This window comes from Misgurnus anguillicaudatus, chromosome 18 (genome assembly GCF_027580225.2).
Source record: "Misgurnus anguillicaudatus chromosome 18, ASM2758022v2, whole genome shotgun sequence".
Lineage (NCBI taxonomy): Eukaryota > Metazoa > Chordata > Actinopteri > Cypriniformes > Cobitidae > Misgurnus > Misgurnus anguillicaudatus.
In genome coordinates, this window is record NC_073354.2 from 10892687 (window position 1) to 10913449 (window position 20763).

The 20763-nt window shown below is 37.9% G+C and overlaps 1 protein-coding gene across 3 annotated transcripts in view; it reads left to right on the forward strand.

Annotated features, from left to right (window-relative positions):
- ralgps2 (Ral GEF with PH domain and SH3 binding motif 2) overlaps positions 1-20763 on the forward strand; it is a 158906-nt gene that overhangs the window by 23296 nt on the left and 114847 nt on the right. For all 3 annotated transcript variants that reach the window (XM_073855854.1, XM_073855853.1, XM_073855855.1), the window contains one exon: positions 20488-20581. The gene's annotated coding sequence lies outside the window, so the exon portion shown is untranslated. The remainder of the gene's footprint in view (positions 1-20487; positions 20582-20763) is intronic.

Genomic DNA, 20763 nt, shown 5'->3' on the forward strand with positions numbered 1-20763 from the left:
TAATTTAAACTTATCTCGTAATGAAATATAATGACTAATAGACACAGTGTATAACTCCGCCTCACATGGGCACTCTGCAACAGACGCATGAAAGTCCATGTCAAAATAACAGTTTTATTATCATCAAGTGTTATTTATCAAGTTGTTTACCTCGCTTTCCGAGACGTTGATACACTGTTTGTAATTATATCCAAGAAGCACACGAAGGGCACTTTTCTCGTCGTCACCTCAGTTTAGACGTACTTTCAGCAAAGATGCTTATATTACGGAGATGCCAACCTTCCATTAGAAAACACGCAGCGCCTCAGCCAGTCAATAATGATGATCAGTGATATATGTTGCGGGCATTCAGGGTGTAACGACAGTCAGTTACAGTTTACATTTGACAGTTTCTTGCCATACTTTAAGATTACATTTTAATCTGTTCATTAAAAACGGCTTCTGGTCTCCTTCTCTGTATATAGCAGCGTTGCTATGCTAATCTTGCAGGCTTCCCAGAAGAGGGTCTTTGCTTTCAGTATCCTAAACGTATTTGCATTTTCTGCGTCGGACCCTGTCAGATCCACTGCGGATGTAATTTCGTTGCGTTGGCAGCCAGCCAGCCTTTTCTCGCATGACTTTAAAAAGCACATGCGTGTGCTTGGCATCGAGCATCGTTGTGATCATAGCTAGTAGTTTAACTTTTGCGCGCTCGCTTAATTTCTTTTCTCCGACTGTATGTGTTTTGCGCCGGCGCCGCACACACGTGCATGATCTTGTTTTTCAACAATCGTTAAGTTTTATCGAGTAAATTCTTATCGACAATTAATCGAAGATCGATTAATTGTTAACATCCCTAGTTCAAACATTTTCACATTTCAGAATATTTATAATGATTATGTTTCAGAAGAGTTGCTTTTTTAAATGCATGTTCCAAACGACTCAAACTCGAAGTGATTTTAGATTGAAAGGACTTTCTAACGATTAAATAGCCATAGTACATGAAAGAGCTGTGCATAATACCGCCTTTGCGATTCAGAATCGTTATCGGACAGGTATTATAGTGTGTATCGTGAAATATCATTACACCCCTATTAACTAGGTTTTCACAGACACAGAGCCATGTTTATGTGTTGATGTATTATCTACATTTGAGCAGTTTAAAATATGTATGTGATTGGCAATAGTTAAGATATTGGCTGCATCTCATTTTGTTCACTCATACTATGGACTAATGTACTGTACAGCGATTCACTCATTGTAAATGTGCATAATATTATTGGGATAATAGCATGCAAATAGGGAACTGAGGAGGCCTGTATAGTTTCTCAGTGTTTAGTTATTTAATGTTTTCCTCTGCCTCTGCTGATTTAAGTGTCCCAAAGGTCCTGTCTGAGAAGCATGCACACACTCACGCACAACCACAGAGACTGTTTTCCCTAATGGGACTAGATGTATTTTGGGAGAAGAGTAAAATAACAAAAGTATCTCTGCCTCTTGCCTTTGTCCCCCTGATAAAAAGGGAAAACAGAAAACCGAGAAAGTTTAATAAAAACTTTTCATTCAAAGCAAAGTTCACCACACAATTAAAGAAAGTCAATAGAAGGTTTTTATTGATAAAACATTTGTGTATCACCTGTTTTTCACAAAAAGCTTAAGAAGACTTTGAGTATGGACGGTTTAGCAGTAACAACATAAACAAGCCGCTTCCGTGGTCAACACGTAACTTCCGGCAAACTCCGCTAAGAATAAATACAACAAAGTACTTTAAACGTAGTTTATTTATGTAGCAAGCAAAAAAAAAACACGTAGGTTACCTAGGAAACCAAAACATTTGTTATTTTCGACGAGATATTTGTTCAAGAGTTCAGTTTAGCAACTAGTCAGACCATTAAAAACTGAAACCGGAAGTAAAGGTCGGACCAGACACGTATCGCGTCACCGCACGTGCGTCCAATGAAACAGTCTATAGGCACATATTATAATAACCATTATGGAAAGGCTTTAAGTACTTTTCTTTGAAGAACTTCATAAGGCATCTGTCATGTACCTGTGTAGTTCAGTGGTAGCACAAAAGGTCATGGGTTTGAACCCAGTGAAGACAGGTTAACAAAGATGTTTAGCTTGTAATGCATTTTTAAGTCATTTTGGCTAAACGCATCTGCCAAATAAATGTAAATGTAATAAAAGTCATTGGCTTTGAGCGATAAATCCATTGGAAGATGGGAAATTATTTGTTTCCTTTTGTGCACATCTCTGTTTCTTTTTCCTTTCTAATTTTCTTCACTTCATAATGGCCTTTCATGCCTGCTGTCTCTTTCAGTTTAGCGTTTTCCGGTTGTGCCTGTGGGGCCTTTAGTTGGCTTCTGCCTGGACGCATCAATGAAAGCCTCAGGCAGGCGTCCATACACACACATACACATCAGCTGTCCTGCCGAGAGATTCAAATGCTGTAAGCTTGTCTTTGTCCTTTGTGGGAAGTGGACAGGCTGTGAAAAACACCCATATACAGAGACAGAGAACAATGTCTTTCCTATATTTAGTAAGTTCAAATAAATGTTTAGAGGCTATAACGGTTCCTGTCTGAGCCTGTCATGCAGCACTATGTTTGTGATTGTGTGACCTTTTATTGTTTTCTTACATCTTATCTCACGCAGAGTTTTTGAGACACTTGTAAAGGTAACTGTATACATTAAACCTGACACACCTGTGGGTGATAAAAAACAAACACACACACAACAAAGATCTGTCTAAAGCTTAATTAATGTCACAGTGATGTAGGCCAGGCGGTATATAGAGTTTTGGTAAAATATTGTTTGTTTGTTTTTCCGGGGTGATATTGCATGTATCTCAATCTCATGAGATTATTATTTTGAGAAAACAAAAATAAATTGAAGAACATCATTTAGGCTTGTTAAGCGCAAATTAACAGAGCATCGGTCAATACAGAACACAGCAGTGTCTTAAAGAAATTAAAATTAGCCAGTATTTGTGCACCTGTAAATGTACAAAATGAATACAATACAGAAGGCAATGCATAATAATTTAGGGCATTTTTAATAATTAGAAGATAAATTAACGTGTATATATAAAGTATGAAAACGAAAGTATCATTATTTTGGCTAAATTAAGCTGGAGAGGTCATTTTTAGTCACACAGATTTGTCATCATTTCAGAACAAGCTTAAATGCTATCTATAATAACTTACATTATTGTCGAAATATGTCGAAATATATGCGAGTAAAAAAGTAAAAAGCGAAACGTTTAGCTCACGCGGAGCGAAGGAAAAGCTGCTAATAAAGCAGACTCTCCGTGTATAGAGGATGTGATGAAACAGTCGAGTCGGCAGATGATCATCAATGTTTAAAATGTTTCACGCAGATACTGTTGATGAAGAACTTGCTTATCTAAATGTCTAGGTGAAAGTCAAGTGTGCAGTCAATATAAATGTCTTTTTTATGAGGTTTTAATGCTGGTAAGCAACCAGTTGAATGTTGACAGACAATTTCATAACTAATATATTTACATTTAATACAGATGCCTGAAAAGTAAAATAAGTATAGTCTTCTACCTCCATTAATCGCTTGTTTGGAAAGTATTTGTCATGTTCTGACTAAAAAGTAGTTTAAAACCACAATTAACTGTCTGGTTTTTACAACTTTCATGCAAAAAATCTGCCTTTTAAATTTGAGAGGAATAAAGATTTGTCATTTATCATGCTGATAATTATCGCTATCGGTCTAAAAAAAGCGTGATTTTTTTGCCTTATCACCCAGCCCTACCTGTGCCGAAACGGTCTGGTACATATACGTGTCCCGTTACACCCAGAGTAATTGGTATGCTAGAAGCGTGCTAAGCAATGGTATCATGCTTATCCCATCACTAAAAATGACAAATAGCAAAATGTTGATAAATGACTTGATAATTTTTATTATTTTAAGTGCATTTGTAGATGTGATGGAAAGTTTGGCATGAGAGGACTCAAGGAGAACAAGAGAAATACTGAGGAGGTGTGGGTTTGATATAGCTGGTTGTAGAGGAGATACAGCTGCAGTTTAACACACACACACACACACACACACACAATGAAACATTGTTCTGTGACTGTCAGATAGACAGGAAAAATACAAAATGATAGAATGGCGGATAGATAACATTTGCTATCAGGAAGGGAGTACATCTAAGCTCTTTCATATTGCATTTTTCCTTGAGATGGGAAAGTTACGCCCTTGTCATTTTGTTTCACATGTGCAGGATATAGATTGGACACTGAGGATAATACATACACAATAAATCTATTGTTGCTCTGTTGAGACTTAAAACCAAAAAAAGAAAAAATTGTATGTTGTGTGCAATATTTTATTAGGTTCTTTGATAAGGTTACAATACGTAGGCCAACGTAGGAGTGTAACTTGCGTGATGATGTCGCCAAACCTTTGGCTCTGGTTCATGAGCATACTATATGTGGTTGCCAGTTTACAGGGCGATGATTTTAGGCTAAAATTAGGGATGCACCGGTTGACCGGCCAGAGATCGGAACCAGCCGGTTTTTGCGCGATCGGCAACCGGCCGTTTTTGTATTTTTTCGGCCGATTTTTCCGGAAGTGCACCCGCGTGCAAAGACTACATTTTTATCATTCGCAAACATGTCTTTTGTGTAAAAGCATTTCGAAATCTGTGCGCAGGACATTAAGATTGCAAGCTGCAATGTCTGTAAAGGACAAGTTAATCGCGGAGATTAACAACAGTACATTCGCAGGGCTCTCAAGTCGCATTCACTGTGAGATACACGCATTTCTGTCAGTTTACACACTCACACCTTGTATTTCTAAGAGACTGATAACTTTTCCTGCTATATACAATTAATGGACGAGGCGCAGGGAAATTATCTGTCGAGTTTAGCTGTCTCGAGTTTTTCTCGCGCTCCTCTGATGTGCACGCACCGAGTGAAAGTTAGAAGAGCAAGAGCCGATAAATGCTGTCAAAAACGCAGGTTTTTTGAATATAGCCAAATACGTGCTAAATTATGCTTGATTTATTAAAAAAAACTCTCCAACTGCTTTGCAATCAGAAGCTTTAGCTTACCTGAAACTGCTTCCTGAAATTAATGAAAGGACTGGAGATGTATTTCATTATTGCCATGTAGTACTGAACATGTAACCTTAACTCTCTCTTAAACAGCTTAAAATACACACTGATGGGAAGTGCTTCAATCCTACTGTATATAATACAGATTTCATTTTAATTTTGATACATTTGTATTTTTTAATATGAAGAGCAATTTATTTAATTTGGATAAATTTGTTTGTCTTTTATCAGACTTACCAATTGTTATAATTAGGGATGCACGATATATCGTCCGACATATCGTTATCGGCCGATAACTGCTTATTTTTAATATTGTCGGCTATCGGTCTGATAGCAAAATTAGGCCGATAAATGAAAGCCGATAAATGATTGATTATTTTGGTTTGTTGAACCACTGCACTTGCTCATTGCTGGCCCTGTGGAGTTTTGATTGGTGCTTTTTGTGACATAGCACAAAGATGACACGTGTTGCGGGCTTAAGAAGAGTATGCTAGTCTAGCGCAAAGACAAGATGTCCGCGGTCTGGGAGTTTTTCATTGTGAAAATAATATGAATATTTATCGGCCTATATATATATATCGGTTATCGGCCCCCAAATTTAATTAGTTATCGGTTATCGGTATCGGCCAAAATTTCCATATCGGTGCATCCCTATTAAATACCAAATTAACATATTGTTTATGTATACTTTCATTCTTTCTTGTTTGTTGCTTGATAAGAAAAAAATCGGATCGGAATCGGACAATTTGCTTGTTAAGAAAATCGGTATAAAAACCGGCCATGAAAAATCAAGATCGTGCATCCCTAGCTAAAATTAAACCAATTTTCATTTACATTATAATGCCTCTTATGTATATTTAATGCTCGAAGGTGTGGGGCAGATATTAAAAATAGATACAGTGGTGCGGGCTGGGGCGGGCCAAATAATTTTATAAAAGCGGGGTTGGAAAACACCATGGCCCACGCCGCCTACCCATCACTACACACACATTTTAATATATTATATAAGGACATTTCATAGCCATACTAGACTATGTAGACTAGGTATTAGTTAAGTTAAAGCAGACATTTTGCCAGATTGAGATGTCCTCCTTAATGTTTTTACTAGTCAGATTTTGGAGTTTCATTATAGTTGAAAGGACATTTTTTGTGTCCTTCGGAAACTGAAGAGACATTCACGTCTTTTAGATCAGCTTTTACTTGGGTATTGTTACTGTGAGTGTTCTGTTCTTTGTCTGTACCTGTCCTCTCTCAGGCTCACGCATGTTTCACAGTCTCTCGCTGAGGGCCCGAGGGCCAGCCTGAATTATCTTGAGAGAGACTCCAAGATAAGATGAAAGCACGTAGAGCAATGAAATAAAATGACGTGTATTGAAATTTATATACATGTTGTGGGATTCATCTTCATCCGGCACTGTTAGATCCCAGCTGAGCTGAGAGACGCTGTCTTGTGACGGAGGACTCAGGAATAGAGGTGTGGAATGAATAAATGATGGTGACTCATGCACTTAAAGTGCCAATCAGTTCTCTCTAGAGGGAGTGTTGGTTAGTTGCTTGTATTCTCTCTGTCTCTAATCAACCTCACTAACCGATTAGTGTCCTGTTCGACGACTACTTGACTATTGTGACCTATCCCTTAGGTGTGCTCACACTGGGAAGGCTGGCCATGCAAAAGCACATTTTAGCTGTTACTTGAGATTTCTCAAGTTGTTTAAAGTCCTTTTTAAACAAAGTCAATATACTCAGCCGTTTAAAACAAGCAAGTTGCATTGGCTGACGATAGAGAATATTGCCCAACACTAGGTGGGACTTCATTTTGGCCATGTGAAACTGATTGGATTGTTGGAAGTTAGCCGTTGGTATCAAAACACGAGGATGGCACCGATAACCTGATTTTGTTTTAGAAATTCAAAATAAACTTTAACAGAACACTTTTCCTGCTTGCTTTATCTGTTGCGGATGCACAAAGCCAAGGTTGGCAAACACTTCACAACACTTTATACATCATACTCACGACTTCACATAAACCCCATAGCTATACGCTTTGCTTCTCTGTCTGTTAACGATAAGGTTGGCTGCAGAAAACAGCATCCTGCAGTGTCTGCGCAGGCACACAGAAAGTGGTTGCTAAGTAACCAAGTTTTTTGCGCTTTGTATTTTGTGCATATAACTTCTCTATTGTCCTGAATTGTGAATAGCGAAGATGGATGTCCTGCAAATTTAAAACAATGTGTCATTCCAGGATTGCTTTTGATAATGTCATTGAATTATGTATGTTGTCATTGATGTCAAACCTAGCATGATGGTGTTTTAATATGACTTGTTTGAATGAGATTTAAGAACTATGGAGGTAGTGAATGACTTGCGTTTCAGTCTGAAGTCATTGAATAAATATTTGTGAGAGCTTAAAAATATGGTGCATGACTCATATGGATTTATGATACTGGTAACAAGTCTCCTTTTATTGTAGGACAATAAGCATAGAGATTTGGCAAAATAACTCCTTTTGTGTTTTCAACTTATGTAAAAAACCAAGCTTATTTTTTGAAATGGTTTTTGGTGTATTGATTACTACGGGTGCTCTGATTAGGATTTGGGGCCGATCACTTAAGTGTATTTTAAAGTGCACTAATTAAAGGGACACTCCACCCTCTTTGAAAATTTTCCAGCTCCCCTAGAGTTAAACATTTGATTTTTACCGTTTTGGAATCCATTCAGCTGATCTCCGGGTCTGGCGCTAGCACTTTTAGCATAGCTTAGCATAATCCATTGACCCTGATTAGTCCATTAGCATCGCTCTCAAAAATGACCAAAGAATTTCGATACTTTTCCTATCTAACACTTGTCTCTTCTGTAGTTACATTGTGTACTAAGACTGACGGAAAATTAAAAGTTGCGATTTTGTAGTCCGATATGGCTAGGAACTATACTCTTATTCTGGCGTAATAATCAAGTACTTTGCCACCGTACCATGGTTGCAGCAGGCGCAATGATATTACGCAGCATGAAAATCGTCCACTTTGTAACTTTCAATAGCTCGGGACTATTTTTGGGGCACTGCGTAATATTATTGCAAAACAAAGGTAGTGATAAACATGATGTGCAAACATATTTGTGGTGATCAATTTTGATTTTGTGGCGGACTGACAAATCAATGAATGTATGGGAAACACTGCATTCCAACGATGCTCAACTCCCACTCTTGTATGATGTCACCAGGGTCCGAAATTAACACCCGCCAAGCGCCAAATGCGGGTAGATTTTCCGTTTGGCGACTAAATTCAAAAGGCTACCCGCCACACTGGCGGGTGATTTTCATACCAAAATATTAATGCAATATAATGTGTTTGCCAGTAACTGATCTGGGAACGAGGTGAGCTAGCCACAGAACGTCTCTACTACGCTCCAAGTCTCGCACTAGAGACGGTCTGTTGCTAGCTAGTACTGCAGGTAACTTGCGGTCTGCAGCTATCTGCTGCATATTAGCTATCAAAATGCATCCCCGCCCTGCCCGTCGGGCTATCTTGACTTATAGGGAGGAAAACATATATTTAAATGCTTATGCATTCTTTCACAGATTTGGATGGGTAATAATGGTGTATGAAATTCAGGCATCGGGAATTTAAATTACGTTTGAGCGCGCGCTCGAGTTTTACTTTCACTTTCGCGATCGCGCGAAAAGACGCAGTACAGGAAGCAATCCGTCATGATTTGTCATGGATTTGTTTGGCAAATCCTCCAACTTCGTCCTGTCAGTCATTACTATCCTCACGTAAGAAAATTAAATCTCTCGCAGCAGCAAGCTTTAAAGTGATATATATTGTACGGGCAGTTAAGATAGTGACTCTGTGAAGAATCTCTCTTAAAGCGACAGTAGCCCCTGTTTTTCTGATCGAAGAAATGATCCAATCTGTAACTGGATGATCCAAACTGTGAGTTTTGTGACCCACTAAACCACTTTTAAATGGTGATTAAATCTGGTGTGTGGGGATGAGCAGGAAAAGTTGGTTTACATGGAAATCCAGTCTTTTTGTTTGTTTAAAAAACAACAGCATCAAAACAACAACAAATTTGTGTTTTGATAGATGTTTTGTCTTAATATTCTACATTAGAAGTACTGTATTTTTTATTCGGGCTACTTGCATTCATTTTGGGCTACCAAAAACTGAAGAGTGCCTGCCCAAGGGCTACCAGGGATTTTGAAATTTTGCGAGCCCTGCCATGAATGCAGCAAATTAAATTAATGTACATGTGACAAAAAAGGCTGTTTATTATTCTGGCCGGTAAAAAATTTGTTTGGCTGGTGGATTTTTTCATCTACCAGTCCCCGTGGCAGGTGAGCCAAAAAGTTAATTTCGGACCCTGGATGTCACCACAGTAGGCAGTGCAAATATAACAACACGCCTATAATCCCTCCCATTCTGAAGTGGTACTAAACTCAATGGAAAAGCTAACCAAGCCAAACTAAGGTGAGCTGACAACACGACATGACACATGGGGTTACTATGCGAAAAAGCGCCATAACTGATCCACCATTTGACCTTTAAACTCTGACATGTCACTTAATGGCCATGTAAGATGCTGTCATGGCAACCATATCGGAAAAGCTCAACTTCAAATCAGTGAATCAATACTCAATAATGCAGTCAAAAGTCATTTGAAGGGTCAGAACTTCCCTCACAAGTCCCCTAGTATTGATTTCCAAACACATTACTGTTTATTTAGTGGCTTAATTACGTCAACGTCTGAATAAGTGGATGACATGCTATAGCATGATTCAAAAAACAAACACTTACACCTTTAAAAAATGGGCAAAGGATCACTACATGTGGTCATTGTATGCCTGTCTGTGGTTTGATGTGGTGTTATTTATCACTGTGGCAAAAAAGTAAATGATGAACAATGTAGAAAACATAAAAAATTACCAGAATAAAGACGATCTGAGAGGTCAGAAAGTAGGATTGGGGGGTAACCCCCCAAAAAAATCCTATCGGCGCATTCCTAGTCCAAAGAAGCTCAGGCCGCTGGGTCAAGGACCCTTGTCAAAAAGTATGGGGAAGCTTGTTGATGCTTTGGCTACTCTGAAGTCTGTTTTCTTGGAACTAATGGTTTGGTAGGGATGAAAGTTTACATCGTATGTTTCTCCGGAATCAGCCAGCCAAGAACGTCTAGGCTATATTCCGATTGGTTGCTGGCGTTTTGCCGCTGAACCGCATCACAGCTCGTACCATAAAGTTGAGCTTCTTTCAACTTTCTGATTGATGCTCTTGTCGCTCAAAGCGCGGTGCCAAATTTGGATTTGACGCTTCTTGCAGCTGAGAGAAGCCAGGTTCCATTGTAAATGAATGACTTGCGGTGGTGTGAACGTACAGTCAGGTCTACTGGTGATCTTGAGGCAACAGGAAGAAAATAACGATAGTGTCAGACTGTACATTCTCTGAATACACAGCTAGTTTTGAATAAGCATCAATGTAGAATGCTACAATTAACTTGTGACCAGTAGGCGCTCGCTGGAGCGGCTGAACCCTAACCCTTGGGTGTAATGAAATTGGTTCATTAATGTGCACAAATAACCTGCTAATCTGATCTCCGACACACCAAACCAACTTTATACACGCATAAGATAACAAACGAACCCATTTCCTCTGTTGGCCTTGTTTGTGAATGTTCAGTGGCCGTGTGTCAGTCATTAAGACCATAATCCTTTTCCTATTGCTGCCGGTTGGCACAGCGGTTGCCTCTTCCTCTCAAAATCCCTCGTTTCCTGTGGAGTTTCCTTTTGGTTCGTAAATTCGGCCTGCGGAGGGACAGGAATGGGGCATTCGGTCCAGCAAGTGTAATAAATCAAACAAGGGGAGCGCAAAAGCGAAATGTCTGCTAGATGAGAGCTGGAAAGAGTAAAAATAAAGTAAATAGAGGTGGCAGCGGATCTGGGCTAAGGTTGGCTGCACTCGTCCCACGGGAGTCTTCAATCGGCATACACGCACACAGGCACACGGCCCGCTGCTGCCCACTTACTGGACTGCTGACACACCAACCTCCAGCAAACACACACTTATTGATTCATTGCTTAATTCCAGGTGTAATTATGAGCGGTGCTCTTACACACTGATCTATAATTGAAGCTATGTTCTGTATTGATATTTGTTTTACACGGGTATATAACAGGTAAAGGAAAATTGTTGGTTTTATGTGATTCTTTGTATATGCCATTCAAAAAGCCCTGTATACAGAACTGTAAATAACAAAAATATTCAACCACATACTGAACCAAATGACTTGCGATGCACAAATGTACATCAGCAGGCCTATCATCAGCCTCATGCTCACCACCATTTGTCAAATTCCTTCGCCTCTGATCTGTGTTGTGTGACCTTGTCTTTTTATAGTCTCTCTCTCTCTCTCTCTCTCTCTCTCTCTCTCTCTCTCTCTCTCTCTCTCTCTCTCTCTCTCTCTCTCTCTCTCTCTCTCTCTCTCTCTCTCTCTCTCTCTCTCTCTCTCTCTCTCTCTCTCTCTCTGGATGATAATTAGAATGCTGGCAGGCTTATCGTTTCTCACCTCTTTCTCATACACACACACAATTTGCTTTTTAATAAGCTACCCACCAGTCTCTTTGGGACCAGCATACACTTTATTTCCTACCTATTTGAAGGGGGATTGGGTTTCATGTACTGTATGTGTCTCTCTGTAGATTTTCTGTTCGTTTTCTTATATTTTAAGCTAGGAAGTGGAAATTATAGTTGAAAGTTGAAAATTCCTGTACTTTTTCTTTTTAATATACACTGCAGTTTAAAGGGCACCTATTATTGCCTATTTACAAGATGTAATATAAGTCTCAGGTGTGCCCAGAATGTGCATGTGAAGTTTCGACTCAAAATACCACACAGATCATTATTATAGCACATCCAAAATGCCCCTATTTGGGTGGAAGCAAAAACTTGCTGTTTTAATATCTGTACCTTTAAATGTAAATGGGCTACAGCTCCGCACTTCCTTAGAAACAGACAGGGAGCGCTTTCAGTTAGAATAGATCTGATTAATACAGTCTGAGACAATAGTATCTAGTGGACAGATACAACTCACTGAGGGTGGAAAGTATGGTAATGCAGGACTGTAACTCAAGTGGGCGGGGCTTAATCAGTGTCACCTTATATTGTTAAGAAAATTAAAACGGACCGCTTTGGTTTAATGGGGATTAAAAAACAAGGAGCGGGGGTATTTTTTTCATCGTAGGGTGGTTGTGTTCTTACACTGCCAACACACATTATGTCCAAACACCAAGTTGTAGTGGATTTTGCCTAATGGGTGTTCTTTAATATGCATATTTTAAACTTTTAAACATTGGCCAGAAAAAGCTATGCCCCTTTAAACCAACTAATGGCGCCTTTTCATTGCATAGTAACTAGGGATGTCAATTTATGCAATTTCCCATATGCGATGATCATTTAAATTAACGATCAATCAATCGAATCATCGTTAACAGTAATAGTGTAATAAGCCTTCACTGCAGTGGCATATAGCCAATGACATAAAAGTGTGCATAAAAACGACAGCTTCCTCACGCGAATTAAAAGATTTTATTTTGTCTAAATAACATGCTAGTGGGATTGTAAAATGAGTCAATGTAGTTGTTGTTTTGATAAAATCATCATTATAAAACGGGCAGTTCTGGTTCTTCATTCTGATTGGTTGAAACGCGTTCTAAGCCGTGATAAAATACACCGGTAACCTCACGGTTCAGAATAGTAACCCATGGTTTGGTTTGGGTCAGCTTGCTTTTGTGAGCTTTTCCACTGGGTGCAGTATGTAGGACCCGATTTTTTTTAGTACCACCTTGGTCAGGGTTCCAAGTGACCCGAGCTGATACCAAAACGTTACGGGAAAACACTGTATATCACTGATTGGTCTGAAGGAATTGTCACCACCAGCGTCATCGCTATAATGTAAAAGATTAGCTTTACCTTCGTGCTAGCTTGCGCTGTCTCAAGTAAACCTGTTGTCATTGGTGCTTTGCTGTAAGTTCCCAAACTCCCTTTTAGTGATGAAAAACATCCACAGGTTGAGAAAGGCTAAGCAGAATGTGTTGACTGATAAAAACAAGCATTGCTTTTCAAGTACCTTTAGGTCAGGATAATCAAGTAGATAATTAAGGTCCTACTAAGCATACTAGTAACTTCCAGGAAGGTGTGCTGAGGCAAGTTGGAGCTAAACTTTGCAGGACACCATCACTCCAGTTTGGCCACCCCTGCTTTAGGTGATGTTAGAAGCACAGATATTGCATGATGTAGTTTATAACCTGGTTTATTGTAAAGATTGTTGCTTTATCAGACAGATAGACACGCATACCTATGCACACCCACAAATCTGTTTTTGTGGAGGCTGATGAAAATCAGTTCTGTAAGATGCTTCAGGCTCAGATCACTGCAGTGTTTCTCAGGCTTGAACATTTCTTAGTCGCTTTCACTTGAAGGAACTTGCGGGTACAATGTGTCTTTCACTGTCCTTTCAAATTAAGACACAGTCAATCACACATGGCTGCTGGATGACATTTTAGAAATGGTTATGCAAGAAAAATTGTCATGTGAAAGCCATCCAACTGTGTTGCACAGTCTTGGGCTGGCTATTCAAAAAAGAAGGGCAGATAGTCTATCACAACATATGTCTGTGACATGAAATCACCAATGTGTTTCTGTCATAATTGCAATCTACAGAAAGTCATATTTGTTCCTCTGGGCGGCTATTTCAGTGATCAAGCCCAGTCCCATCTGCTTAAATTGCTTGTACAGCCGATGTACACTCACATGGCTTACAGGTGAGGCTGCGTTTCGGGTGGTTGTTATCTGGGAATTCAAAGCTTGGAATGTTGCCACTTGCCAATCAAAATCAAGCATAACAGAGCGCTTTTGTAATAATAATGCACAGTTACATGTATCAGACAGTGTTTGATTCTGATCTTTTCATTATTAACAAACAAATACTATAAACATGTTAAATGTGACAAAATGTGTCAGTGTCCAAATTTGTTTCCGTCCCCCATGTAGTGGACTCGTATAGCAAATCACTGGATGTCCTTTGAACAAGTCAAGTTGAGTGGTTTCGGACACAGCAGTTATGTCAGATGGCAAATATGTTTGTTGTCTCCCTCAAGAGTATTTCATAGTGTGTGTATTCATTCTTTCTCTCTTAATGTCACATGAAATATGTATGAACAGGTCTTTGAGGATCCTAGGAGCTAAATTTGTATGTGTGTGCATTTATGAAAATAAGTAGAAAAAGAGGATTAACCAGCTCTTGTTGAAAACACACCACGTTCACACGTTGTATCAATATTACAGCATATACAGCGGGGAAAAGGGTATTTGACACATCAGCATTTTTATCAATTTCTAAGTGGGCTATTGAAAAAAAATTCACCAGATGTAGCAATCAAGCCAAATATTGAATTCATACAAAGAAGTTAGAACATTTAAGTATACAAGTTGAGTCATAATAAATAAAGCGAAATGATACAGGGAATAAGTGTTGAACACATAAAGAGAACAAGGTGCAAAAAGCAAAATTGAACTTTTTGGCAGTTATTCTACACACCATGTTAGGAGAAAAAATGGAACTACCTACCACCCCAAGAACACCATACCAACAGTTAAGTTTGGGGGTGGAAGCATCATGTTTTGGGTCTGCTTTTCAGCAAGAGGTACTGGCAGACTTCATATTATTGAAGGCAGGATGAATGGAGAAATGTACCTTGACATTCTGGATAAAAATCTGCTGCCATCTACCAGAAACCTGAAAATGAAAAGAGGGTGGACAAACACAAGGCCAAGGTAACAATGAAGTTGTTTTAAAGAAAGAAAATCAAGTTGCTTGTATGGCCCAGTCAATCACCTGACCTAAATCTTATAGAAAATCTATGGAGAGAAGTTCATAAAAGAGGCCCAAGGAACCTTCAAGATTTAAAGACCATTTGTGTGGAAGAATGGGCCAGAGTCACTCCTGAGCAATGCAGACGACTGGTCTCTCCATACAAGAGGCGTCTAGAAGCTGTATTCACCAACAAAGGCTTTTCTACAAAGTATTAAATAAATTGTGTTCAATACTTATTGTCATCTCACTTTATTTACTATGACTCAACTTGTATACTTAAATTTTCTGATTTCTTTGTATGAATTCAATATTTGGCTTGATGGCTACATCTGATGGAAATTTTTTGTCAACAGCCCACTTAGAAATCCCCTTACTCATAAAAATGCTAATTTGTCAAATACATATTTTCCCAGCAGAAATGAGCACAAATGGATACCTGTACAGTATTTGAGGCTTTTGGCGATTATGCAATTGTTTCACTCATAGTTATAATCCTGATTAGTTTTTCAATTAATTGTGCAGCCCTATATGGTAGGAAGATATAGAAATTATCACAACATTATCGATGTGCCTATTGCAGTGACTTGTGACCCTGAACCACAAAAAATACATTGCATGTGTCAAAATTGACTTTTATGCTAAAAGTCATTGGTATATATTATGTAAAGATCTTGTTCCATGAAAATATTAAACATTTTGTAAATATATCAAAACTTTATTTTTGTGAGTGGATGCAGCTAAATCGCGACCAAAATTGGCCAGAAACTCGCCTACAAACTTTGCTTTGCTACCCATTTCTTGGGTTTTTCCTCAGGTTTGATTTAGGTAAAGGCCCCTCATTATACATTTTTCTTTTTCTTTAATTAAAAAAATGTGTTTTTTGTTAGTTTGTTGTTGTAAATGTTCCAATTGGGACAGAGATTGCACGTAATTTAAAAATACTGATAAAATAATCTAATTGAATCGTAACCAACTGAAGAAGAATGTGATTTATCGGCAAAAATCACATTACTGCTGGATAAAATCAATATTGTATCGCATCGTAATGAACTGTCCGATTTACGAATGAACTGTCCGAATGAATTGTCAAATATTGTCATATCCTAACAAACGATACATCAATGGAAAAACTTAAATGTGTACCTGTGGGGTGGCGTTATAACGTGATGAATGATATTAATACTTCAAAAACATATGAAAAATCAAAATAATAGATTGATAGGTATCATTGTAACGTATACCAGACTTCGCAATATTTAGTAAGTCATTGCATTTCTCTTCAATATCTTGCAGCCCTGCTGCTGGCCGAAACCAAAATGAGCTTGGAAAGATTACTAGTTGGGTGATTCTCACGAAAACTTGGTTTTAAAAATGTCAAGCATGAAAATGTAAAAATTTCTTAAATTTACTTTTTTTCCCACCAGACATTGAAAAACAAAGTCTGGAGTAAATGGGAACATTAATTTAAAAACTTTTACTTATCATTTAACACTTTAACATAATTTAAAAAATTTGTATTAAAAATTTCATTACCGCAACAGTCAGAAAACATCAACACTGACTTATTTTCAAAATGACATGACAAACCTGAAAGAACATAATTTGGAGATTCTGCACATGCATTTAAAATCAAAGTATTATGCTTCTATTAATTAAATTAACATTTTATAAGCATCTGTTGCGGTAATGATAATCAAAATGTCGTGTAAGCATTCTGACAAGACAATATTTCAAATTAACTGTAAAAAAAGATCTTACCTGGTAGCCATCTTGAAGTAACTGGTCCATGTGCTTGGTCACTCAAAATCAAACTTTATTAAAATTCTGTATGTGTGCTTAAACTGTTCTCAAAAAGTGTTGCGGAGGATGAGAACATCAGGCATGGACACATAATTTTCCTAATTTTTCCTTATTATTATTATACATGAATATTCAGTAAATATTTTTTCTGTCATCTAAAGTAGTCTAGCAAAACATCCATTTATTTTTTTTCATAATATTTTTGTGTTAATTTGATTAAATTACAACATAATGCATGTTCAAACACAGCCGGACACATTGCGGTAATGAGAATTTCAGCAGAAAATGAGATAAAATTTCCAATTATAAATTCTTATGTTGAAATCACACATTGTGCAAGGTAGAACACAGTATTGTGTTAATTCTGATGCTTTTTAATGTTACTATATTACACATTTTAAAGCTAAAATCATTAGTGCCGTGGTGTTTCAATGGTTTCGTGAGAATCACCCAGTTGGTGAAACTATCAGGCCAATTCTCTTTTGTGTTTATTGATTGTGTGTTTGCTTTGTTTTCTGCAATGTATTGAACGCTGTGAATTCTGCTGATGTTAAATTATCACAAGATAGCAAGTTGTCTAGCTGGCTAACAAAGATGTCGGTGTGTCAATTTGGGATCAGTAAAAAGGGGTTGGAAATAAAAACAAACCAGTAAAAGTAAAATTTTTTATTTAAGGAATTTTAAAAAATGCATTATATAATTTCTATCTGATATGCAAAAAAGAAAAAATATGAGGAATATTTTATTCAGATTTTATTCTAAGTAATTACCAAACCGAACTCTTGGTACAAAGGGGAAAGAATAAATCCTTTTTGTTCGATTCTGTTTAGGCAGATGAAAGATGGGATCAGCTTGTTTTATGAGTCGAGGGGAAGCGCATATCAATATGAAGGTGGGAAAACGGAGTAGTTCAACCACTTGTTCATTCCTTCAGGCTTAGTGTCTCTGTTCTCTGTTACACACTGTTTCCTCGGCACGTTGCAACAAGACAGCAATACCTCCTACGCTCATTTTCATCCGGAGCTCCATTCTGCTTGTCATTTAGCCTCTTCTCTGCCTATTTAAGCGTCTCGCCACCAGCTTTTTCAACAGCCTGCTGAAGTCTCACAGATTAATCTTTTCAGTGAAACTTTCAGGCACTCCACATCCATGCAAACATTCACTCTCACACAGACAAACACACATGGAAAGGGATTCTTGTGTAAATGGAATCTGTTTGGAATAGTTTAAAACGTCCACAGTCTTTGCTGTCAGTCGTCCATGAGATGTTAGTCCATATCAGATCCTGTGACAGAGTCAGCTGTTACACACGGTTGATACTTGCAGGTGTTTTACTGTCACGTTCAGCTGTCCGCAGATTGATCAAACAGCTGCAAAGACACAAAGTCTCACTTGTTTCAACAACTTCTGTGCTAATTCTGCGTGTAATGGATGTAGTGTACTACACTCTTTTTTTTTTTGTAACTAAGGTTCAGTTTATAGGGTTAGAAGAAAACAAGGAACCGTGTTTTTATGTAAGATTTTGAATTGTCTAAAGAAGGATGCATCTAAACTCTGTTTTTGAAGTTTGAAATCCGATGCTTATTTGTAAGACAGCTTGAATGTCTTGACATTTCTTTTCTAACTCTTGTTGCCATGGAAACAGGAGCATATTTTATATTACTTTATCATTATTTACTCACTCTCATGCCCTTTACTTCCTCAATCCCTCTTTAGTTGATCTTCAGAACCCAGTTGGAGATATAAACAAAAGTAAAAGTGTTGTTTGGTGTTTTCTGGTTACCAGTACATTGGTTACCACATCAGTCATCATCAACTCCCAAATAGTAACCAGAAAACCCTTCAAAGTTACCCAAAAGTGTTAAATAAATAAATTCCACTCGACTTTTCATATATTTTAAGTGCCCTCAAGACATTTACTCCTCTACTTTCCTGTGTATATCGCCGTTGTTGTAGTTACTAAACATTATTTAAAAGTAAACATCCTCCTAAGACTGCCTAAATGAATTTGCAATAAAGAAAGGTAACACTTCATATAATCTGCATTTGGGTTTCTTAAGAATCAAAGGGGGGTGGGGGTGGTTAAATAATGACAGTTATCATTTATGGCTGAACTTTAACTTTCATACATATTTTAGGTTTTATTTTTTTCTTAACTTGTTTTACTTCTCTAAACACTTAAGTGTGTGACCTTTTTTGTGTTTGTGACCCACTGAGGCTTATGGTTTCAGTTCAGCCTTCAGTTTATATAGACTGAAGAAGATTGTTCTCCTTAATTTGCAGTAAATGTTGTGCTGAACTTCATGCTAAACTAAACAATTCAATGTGCAAGAATTTACAAAATCATGTTTCAGTTCAATATTATTTATATAGCGCTTTTCACATTTCCAAAACAGCTTTACATTCAATAAAAACATCAAAGACCTAATTTTTTCAGTAAAATTTATTCAGCCTTTTCACTTGTTCGGCCAAACATCGAAATTTTTTTTTTGTATTTTTGGCCGAAAAATTACGGTTGCCGAACAAACGGTGCATCCCCAGTGTTTTCCATTCATTGATTTATCTGTGGCGGACCACCGCAGTTGCTCAAAATCCTGTGGGGAAAAACTGATCCCTAATTAAAAGTTTTAGAAACTAAAGGACAACACCACGATTTTTGAAGAATAGTGTGGCACAAAATAAAACGTGCTGATTTTTTTTAAGCGGATAAAAAATGAGACTAGCTCTTCCGCCATACAAATTAGTTCTCATTTTTTACCCGCTTTAAAAAATTCCCATGTTTTTTTTGTGCCACCATACTTACTCGTGTAACTACTCATGTAACAGTCTTTAAATAAGGAAAACATGGAAGTGTTTGGTGGCTTCTAAATTCATCCCTGTTTGGATCCTAAGCAATGAATGGGGCTAGGCTAAATGCTAACACATTCACGACGCGTTGTACAAAGATTAAGTGCACACATTGAATAAAGATGGGTATGTATTAATTAATCTAAGTTGAGGTAAGAACATAATAAATATTGAAAAACAGTGGTGTTTTCCTTTAAAGGGAAGCGGTTGGTGGTTGCTGGTCAGATATTGGCTGGGCATGATGATGATGGGAGGCTAGCAGGAACTGGGTCTGTTAGGGTTTACGGGTTTGAGGGATGAGACGGGGAAAGAGAAACAAAATCCTATTAGGCTAGTGTAGGGGCCGCTTGCATATAATGTAAGTGTCATACATTATGTGCAATACTCATTTCTTAATCGTGCTATAAATGTCTGTCCATATGTTGTATGTTATGTCATTCTGTTTCTTTTATTTATATTGCACATTTTTTTTCTCAATGTTGTACCGTACCTTTAGGTTTGCACCCAATTTCCCTGTACTGTGTTTAAAGATTTATATTCCATTATCTTTTCAAAGTTATTTTCATATCCATGAAGGAGAAAATGTATAGCGTCCTGTTTGTCGCGCAATGCCATGCGATGGGTGGTGTCTGGTCTCTATAGCCGTGTCCTGAACAATCCTCTTCAATGACCTAATGCTGAACTCTCTGAAATTTCAGTCACAACCTATTACTAACAAACACACACACAGCTGCTGCTGTTTATAATCCACTTCTCCACATACATAGTGCCACCTGGTGGTGTCTTCATTGAAACAAAAATTCTGCCACGTAGGGGCTCGCAATACAGGTTGAATGCTGTAACTCTATGCTTTTTGCCTTAAATGCCCATAGACGTATACTTAAAACATTTTTTTGTGTCTCTTACCAGGTTTGTTCAGCTGAAGTTTTGGAGTAAAAACGCTGTCAGACGAGAGCAGGGAGGACACACAACCCTGTCACGATGCTTATTTGACAAATGCCTGGTAAGTTAGTCACACAATTATATTATTACTGTATTGCAGACTATACAAACAATTGTTTTGTTAAGTAAAAAGGCTTTTCACATACAAAAGCTGTGATTTGGATTTGTCTGCCGTTTCTTCATAGCACCTGTTACTACAAAACACTAAAGTGTGCACACATAGATACTAATGCCTCTGTAGCA